The sequence below is a fragment of the Populus alba genome, chromosome 11, assembly GCF_005239225.2.
Source record: "Populus alba chromosome 11, ASM523922v2, whole genome shotgun sequence".
Lineage (NCBI taxonomy): Eukaryota > Viridiplantae > Streptophyta > Magnoliopsida > Malpighiales > Salicaceae > Populus > Populus alba.
Genome location: NC_133294.1, coordinates 2,784,214 through 2,793,417, shown reverse-complemented (window position 1 = coordinate 2,793,417; position 9,204 = coordinate 2,784,214).

Genomic DNA, 9,204 nt, shown 5'->3' with positions numbered 1-9,204 from the left:
AACATCTTCAAACTCGTGAAATTCAGATGTCCAAGCCTCAGGTGCCAAAGCCATTCTTCACTGTTGGTGATGGCACTCAAACACCTTGCTGCATCATACTGAATGTTCAAAGGAAACATCCTATTCTTGGACATTTTCACATAGGCCATTAATCTCTAATTGTTGTCTCTAATTGCCAGATGACAATTCTCCGAGTAAAAAGTATAGCCTCTCTCCAAAAGTTGACCTAAGCTGATTAGGTTCTGCTTTATGGCTGGGACATAATACACATTGGCGATGTAGCTGGAATCGCCGTTCTTCAACTTAATTGGGATGCTGCCTTTACCTTTGAATGAAACCTTTGTGGTATCTCCAAAAGTAACTAGACCTTGCTTGGTCTCATCTAGATCACCAAATAACTCTCGGTAGCCGCACATGTGATTGCTGGCTCCAGTATCTAGATACCATATCTCCTCTTGTTTCTCGCCAAGTTCTTGTTGGACAAGAAATGCAGCTTCTTCTCTGTCATCCTTTTCTGCAAAGTTAGCATGCTCACGTATCTCTAACGGAGCTTTCCTTCTGCATTCAGTGCTATAGTGCCTAAATTGATTGCAACTATAACATTTGATATTCCTCTTCTCACGGTTATTGTAACTGCCTCCTCTTCCTCTAGGAGTGAATGCATGTTGGCCTCGGCCTCCTCTGGTGGTGTTTCTGCCACCTCTTCCTCTAAAGCTTGTATTCCAAGAACCTCTTCCTTGGAATCTCTGGAATCCTTCTCTGGATTTTTGACTTCCTACTTGAGTGGTGTAGCCACTTGATGAAGTCTCCCCTTGCTCATATCTGTCCTTGAGGGACAGCTTTGCTTGTAAGGCATGCTCGATGGCCTTATCTCCATTTCGCTTTACTATCTTCTGCTCATGAGCTTGCAAAGAACTCATAAGCTCATCTACTGTCAACTTGTCCACTTCCTTGGACTCTTCAATGGCGACAATAACTTGATCAAATTTTGGATCTAGGGATCTCAAAATTTTCTCCGTAATTCGAGAATCGATGAGGGCTTCTCCATTTCTCCTCATCTGGTTGACTATCACCATAATCCTTGTGTGATAATCAGAAATAGACTCCGAGGACTTCATTTGCAATAACTCAAATTCTCCTCGCAAAGATTGAAGACGAATCTTCTTGATTCTATCAGCACCTTTGTATTTCTGTTGGAGAGCCTCCCATATATCATGTGATGTTTCAGCGGAAGATATGATCTCGAACGTATCTTCATCAAGACCTTGGTAGATGATGGTCTTGGCTTTGTTGTCCTTCTTTCTGTTGACTTTCAAGGCTTGCTTCTGTGCCTCTTGTAAAGCATCTTCTCTTTCTTTGGACTCTGGTTCATCATAACCAGTTTGTACAATATCCAAACACTCTTGTGACCCAAGAAATGCTTTCAATTTGATGCACCAACTATCATAGTTGTCTTTGGTCAGCTTCGGAATGAGTGTATGTGTACCTTCTATAGTCATTTTGCTCTTGGAATGACTATATCACCTCTTTAGGAGCCGACTTTGGATAAACGGACACTGTAGATCGATCCGGAATGGTCCAAATAGTAGGGAACTGGTCTGCCTTTGTTGAAATCGGGTCAGAAAATGGGTGAACCGGTCAAAAAACCAATTCTGTACGGCGGGCGGTTCGCTGGGTTGAACCGGGAATATTCTGTGGAATATTCGGGGGAATATTCTCTCGCTCGGCTGCGGCTGGAACGCGGCTCGGCTCGGCGCGGAGGACGGCTCAGCTTGTGGCTCGGCTGGACTCGGCGTAAACGGCTCGGCGCGGCTCCAATATGGCGCGCGTGGACGGCACTCGTCGTCTACCTCTGGAGCGCGTGGCTGCGCGTGGTCTTCTGTGCAGAATCTTCAGGCGGCGCGTGTGGCTCACCTCTGTCTCCGATCAGGCTGATTCTTGCGACAGTGAGTTCGTCTTGATGAGCTCTACACTGTGGAATGATCAAAACTTGTTTTGGACAACTTTGAAAATTCGGATATACCCCAAAACACTTCTGTTTTCCGGCGAACGGGGCTCTGATACCAATTGTTGGTGGGAGAAACCACTGGTGGTGGCTTTGAAACACTCAGAGGGGATAAAACACACTGTTTTATTACACAAAATCGAAGCTTACAATTACACAAAATAAAAGCTTATACACGCCCTCTCTCTCTCTTTCTCTTTCTAGTGTTCCTCTCAATTCTCTCCACACACAATAACATAAACTGAGCACTCTATTTATACACGAAATCAAAACAAGAAAATTCAACTTTCTAGGTGTGAAGGCGGCTGGCGGCTGTGGCAGCTGGTGGCTGGCGGCTGCGGCTGGTGGCTGGTCGGTTGGTGGCAGCTGGTGGCTGGCTGGGCGGTGGTTGCCTTCCTTGACCTTCTAGATTGAGTTTAGATTCAACACATACACCGGTAAAGATGCAATTGAATTAGTCTTTCATAAACCAGCATTGTACTGTCACCCATGACCTTAAGCATTAAAACCCTTTTCTTATCAACATTATGAGGATCTTGGAATTTGTTTTCATTTCCCTGGTTTTTCATAATAACAGTTGTTCTAGGAGACGCGAAAGCACAAAGTTCTAACCACTTGGACTTTTTAATGGTTGGCTGTTGGAGCTATATCATGGCATGCTCTGTTGATTTGCCCAACCCATTCTCTTGATGCAAGATCAAGTGCTGAAAGCATTCCAGGTTTAAATCTTCAAGAAATTGCTGAGTATGTCTGAGGAGAAATATACCGCAACCTCATCTTGTAGAGCATGACCAACGCCACAGAGCTGTGGTTTTGTGTAGACCCTCACAAACCCCATTTTTGCTTCTTTTTTAAGAACTGAGTGGAGGAGGCGGTGGGAGTGGCCCGATGGCAGTGATGGAGGTATTAAAAGCTCGACCTGTGCTGTTGCACATACACAAGGTTCTCTCCAGCTGATCATCGTCCCCTTGTTGCTGCTCACCATTTTCCAAGACAGTGAACTCCACAAACCCATTTGCTGTTTTCTCTTAAACAACTAAAAAACGCTCGAGTTCTCTTCCAATTTTCCGATCAGCCAAGTCAACGGGAAACCTCACATACTCTTTTGACAACAGAATCATATTACTATCACACCATGGAACCTCCATTCTTATAGAAGGGTTGTCTTTAAAGTTTGGAGCATAACCACTTATTAGATTACTGATACAGAACAGCAGCCACGACTTAAGAGAGAAGGGAAAGGGAAACTTGCAGGTACTCTTCAAGAAGGAGATGGAGCAAGTGAATGGGTGGAGGATTGCTTTGAAGGAAGTTGCAGATTTAGAAGGAATGGTTTTAGGAGATGGGTAAGTTGTATTTCTTGATGAAACTACACATAACATAATACTAGAATGCTGGTTCTGAACTTTTATTTTTTTTCAGGTTTGTAGTGAAGCATTTAGATGATAATTGATAATACCACTACAATTTAGTGAAACTATAACACTCCCGACTCAGAGAACATACAAGTAAAATAAAAATAAAAGATACTTTTTTCTCTTTTTTTTCCTTGACTACCTGAAAAAGCAAAGATTTCTACATTATTCCTTTTTTGGTTTGAATATGTGGTGATAACATAGCTGCAAAAGTAGAAATCCATCATTGACGCACATCCTGGTTTAATTTCTTTTTTCCAGGATGCTAAGATTTTGAAACTTTACGGAGAGAATTATACATTACATTTTTCCTTCTGATGCAGGTATGAGGCACAACTTGTCCAATCTCTCGTGGAGAAGGTAGGAGCAACAATAAAAGGTCATGGAAGATACAACTCTGTTTTGTTTCTTTGCAGATAGTGGACCATTAAGCTTCAATGAAGCTGTCACAGAAGAGAAATGGATAACAACAATGGATGAAGAAATACATGTCATTGAGAAGAATGATACCTGGAAGCTGACTTATCTACCAGAAAACAAGAAAGCAATAGGTGTCAAATGGGTCTACAAGACGAAGAAGAATGCAAAAGGAGAAGTGCAAAGATACAAAGCCAGATTAGTGGCTAAAGGCTACAAACAGAGAGAAGGCATTGACTTTGGAGAAGTATTTGCTCCAGTAGCCCGGCTAGAGACAATCAGACTGATGATCTCACTAGCTGCACAACATAGATGGAAGATCTATCAACTCGATGTGAAGTCAGCATTTCTGAATGGCTTCCTAGAAGAAGAGATCTATGTTGAACAACCACTTGGATACATTGAAGCTGAAAATGAAGGTAAAGTATACAAGTTGAAGAAAGCTCTTTATGGTCTGAAGTAAGCTCCGCGTGCTTGGAATACCAGAATTGACAGGTATTTTCAAGATAATGGATTTGAAAAATGTCCATATGAACACGCAATATATGTGAAGAAAGAAGCAGATGGCAGCATCGTAGTTGCTTGCCTATATGTTGATGACTTGATATTCACCGGCAACAACCCTACCATGTTTGAAGACTTCAAACGAAGTATGGTACAGGAGTTTGAGATGACTGACATTGGTCTAATGTCACATTTTCTTGGCTTAGAAGTAACGCAGAAAGAAGAAGGGATTTTTGTATCCCAAAACGGTTACGCCAAAGATATTCTTGAAAGGTTCAAGATGGAAAGCTGCAATCCGGTATCAACTCCAGTTGAGAATGGAGTGGAATTGAGGAAGAGTAAGGTTGGAAATGTTGATCCAACTTACTTCAAAAGCTTAGTAGGAAGCTTGAGGTACTTGACATGTACCAGACCGGATATACTCAACGGAGTCGGACTCATCAGCAGATACATGGAGACGCCAGACCAGTCTCACTTGAATGCAGCCAAGAGAATTCTTCGCTACATCAAAGGCACAATGAATGAAGGTATGTTTTATACCTCAAGTAAAGACTTTAATCTTGTAGGCTACTCGGATAGTGATTGGGGTAGAGATTTGAATGAAAGGAAAAGCACAACAGGGTTTGTCTTTTTCATGGGAGACACATCTTTCACATGGTCATCCAAGAAGCAATCGATTGTAACGTTATCAAGCTGTGAAGCTGAATATGTTGCTGCCAACTCAGCCGTATGCCACTCAATATGGTTAAGGAATATGCTGAAGTTTTTGGGATTTCCTCAAGAAAATCCTACGGAGATTTATATTGACAATCGATCAGCAATCGCATTGGCAAAGAATCTAGTGTATCATGAAAGGAGCAAACATATTGATACATGTCATCACTTTATCGGGGAACATGTGAAGAATGAAGAAGTCCAACTGATATCTTGCAACACAAATGATCAAGTTCCAGACATCTTCACAAAGCCTTTGAAGAGAGAAGTATTTATCCGATTAAAGTTCATGCTTGGCATGACATCCCTCGATTGAGTTTAAATGGGAGATTTGTTGAATATTAAACTCAATCCAGAAGGTCAAGGAAGGCAACCGCCACCAGCCGCCACAGCCGCCAGCCGCCTTCACACTTGAAGGTTGAATTTTCTTGTTTTGATTTCGTGTATAAATAGAGTGCTCAGCTTATGTTATTATGTGTGGAGAGAATTGAGAGAAACACTAGAAAAAGAGTAGAGAGAGAGGGCATATATTGTGTTAAGCTTTTGTTAATTAATTGTAAGCTTGTGTTCTTGAAATAAAACTTTGTGTTTTATCCCCTCTGAGTGTTTCCAAGCCACCACCAGTGATTTCTCCTACCAACACCATTAAGGACATTGGTACACTCAATTACCTTTCATTAGCGGAATGCAAAATGCTACGAACACTCCTAGAGCTTCCATCCAGTTTGGCTGGGTTAGACGTGAACTATTGTTATTAGCTGCAAAGAATTGCAAATCTGCTCCCTTTTACCATAGCTCGTGATTGTGATCAATTAGTTCACATCCAAGATTTGATTAAGCTAGAATTAATCCAAAAGGTTGACCCACACTTGTTGAGAATAATGGAAATGGTCAGCGTTCAAATGCAGACATGGAGATTTCAGGTCCTCCCTCGCCCATTTTACTGTTTTTCAACTCTACATTTTTGTACTTCTTGGATATTTAGAAAATTTTCCCTTTGCTCATTTTATAATTTCTGCTTTTATGGAACAGATAGAACTTCAGGGCAACAGATTCAATGTTGTCCTTGAATATGATGAAAATGAGATGTTGGGGTTTTATGAGGAGGAAGGGCTAATTCAGAAAGAGTTTGAAGAGCATTTGTCATTCAAAATATCCTCACCTGCTACACACCGGATATGTGGCTTTAATCTATTCACATGGTTTTGTGCTACGCCAGTATCCAATCAGTATCTTCATGTTTATCTTGAAATCAGGAACAATACCAAGGGTAGATTCTGGGTTTTTTACCCCTCAATTTTTCCGAAAGAATTTTCAGCTAAAAAATCGGAATTGTTACGGCTAAGCTATTGGAAATTTGGGTCCAATGATCCTGTGTTTGATACCGGTGATGAATCTCTGACAAAAACAGTATATTCATTTTTCTAGTTGCCTTCAATAAATTACTAGTTGGCGACTCCAACGAACCAATCAAAGCAAAACAAGAACGAGAAACGAAAAAGTTGCCAAGCCCGATGCCGCGTGGATTTTCCGACGTGGATATGTGGCTTTAATCTATTCACATGGTTTTTACCCCTCCATTTTTCTGATAGAATTTTCTGCTGAAAAAATCTGAATTGTTATTGGCTAAGCTATTGGAAATTTGGGTTCAATGATCCGGCGTTTGATAACGGTGATGAATTCAGTGTTTCAGTGTTTACAGATGACCCGGTGGTTCAAATAAAGAGGGTTGGTGTACGAATGCTGCACGAAGAGGAAGGAACTGACGATGATAGCAGCTCATCAAACTCTAGTGATGATGTACATGTAGCAGCTAAAGCAGAAATAGCTTCTCATATTTTTAGAAATTATTATTGCAGTGACCGTTATGATTTTGATAACGAAATTATTGTGTGTTTTTTTGAAAAGAAATTAAATGTGAAAATAATGATGGGTTGAGTTGAATTTTTTTTTAGATTTGGTGTTATATTTGAAAGCTTTTTAAAACCTAAAAATACTTTGGCACTTCAGTGTACAACTATGAATTTGCATCATTTTTTTGTATGAAGCAGGCCAATTTGATTTGTGACTGTGTCCTTAGACAAGTGTAAAAATAACACCACCCTCACAAACCAAATCATATTTTGCCTCGTCGAAGTAGTTAAGAAGGCCATCATCAGATTGTCCGTGCATCAAATCTTTCCCGATGTCTTCTTCATGCACTTTCAATTCCAAATCAATCGAATAGGAACGTTGCTCTTCATTAACTTGATGTGTCTGTGACAATCCACCAGTAGATGTTTATTCATGGTTTGCAGTGAGATCTTAATATGAATTGGGTATGCTAACTGCTGACCAGACATGTCTACTAGAAGAAGAGATAGGGACTCCCTGATCAATGGGAGCATCTGCAACATGCATGCTGCAGAAGTACTCAAATACATGTGGAGAAGCTTCATCAGAATCAGAGTTTAAATGGACATAATTATTTTCCATATTCATACACATAGGGTTAGGATCGTAGCCAACAGAAAGGGAGGAAATTGTTATCAGCTAGTTTCTAGCCATATTTACAATTTGTTATGGTATTTTTTTTTATGTTCTGATTTTTAGACTTGAGTTTAGCTAGATAGTTTTTTGACTTAGAATAAGTCTATGTAGTTATGTAATCCCTTAGATGAAAGGAATTATGGTTGTTATGATTACTTTTCTTAACGAGAAAGATCTTGTAATCTTTGATTTTGCCTATAAATAAATTTGAGGGATAACATTAACCTCGATGTTCGAGCTCTGCCCTTTGTTTTTTTGTTTAAGTTAAGTTCTCTAATACCATTTGAACAACAGAAATAAGCTGTAGAGACTGGTCCCGTGGGGGAGATAATTAAAACCAGAATTGCCATAGAGTCAGAAATGTCGAATTCTTTGTTTCTTGCTCCATTACTATTCCAGCACGATCTCATGGTTTCTTAATCAATCTGATCCTGAAACACAGCCTGCATATATATGCTGCAGAACGATCTTCGTTTGCCAATTGTATCCAATGCTCCTGCAACTTCTTATGTTCCTCTTTCACAAATTCTTTATATGGTTGTACATGCAAATTATCAAGGTCGCCTAACGCACAGTTAAGAGGTTTAGATTGATTTTTTTTTTTACTGGGATTGCTTCAGGCTCTTAACAAGTTGGTGCTGCTTCTTGCTTATCTTTAAGTCTGACATATATTTGGCACCGTCGCTATGGTGGATATTGTGCTTGTGTAGCTTGTCCCATTTTCCAGGTCATGCATTATCTGAAGCAACCACTGGCTTTCCACGTTTCTCCTTCATGGAGCCTTTATCACAAATCCTCTTTTGAAACTCTACACCCTTTGTTGCAGGAGAGTTCTCATTATCACTGCTAGATGCTTTCTCCTCTGCAACCAAGGAGCATATGGAGAAGGTCAAGAAGTGAAAATTGCCTCTGGTCTCCAAAGCACCATGATGAGTGCGTAACGATGGCCTTCTTGAGATTGAATTGTGGAAAGATTCTATTTGAAGAATCCAAGGTTTGAGTATACTGAAAGGAAGTGGGTTTATCTCTTGCACGATGGCCTCCAAGTTATCTCTTGCAAGTGAGAAACTTTTCCCAACAATCGGTTTGAGTAACCGAAGACAATATATAATTTTTTTGAATTAATTTACCTGTTTTTGTTTGGTCTACTAACGATGTTTTATTGAAAAAAAAAACATTTATAAAAGCATGTGAGGTCAGAGAAACTGATTGGAATATACAGGAAATAATAGCCATCAACTTCTCCTCTTAATTAGATTTTTCTAACTTTTTTCTTACTTCACCAGGTCAATAGCCATCAACTTGTGGAATTTATTTTCTAACTTGATTCTTACTTCACCATGTCAATATATAGCCATCAATTCTTGGCACCAAAATTAGTGATTATATTCAACATCCAAGTCTTGATCAAAATAAAACCAAAAAGGTCCTCACGCGGAAACGTTCCAGACCATAGAGAGAGTGGACTTGTAGGGATGACTTGTCTTAAAATTACAATCCACCCTTTCTCTCTCAATTTTTAGTATGATCAGATTTCTTTGCTCAACTAGTTGAAAGACATTTGATACAATACGTTTTGGTCTAAACCGAAGAGAATATTTTTTTCTTAATTAATTTACC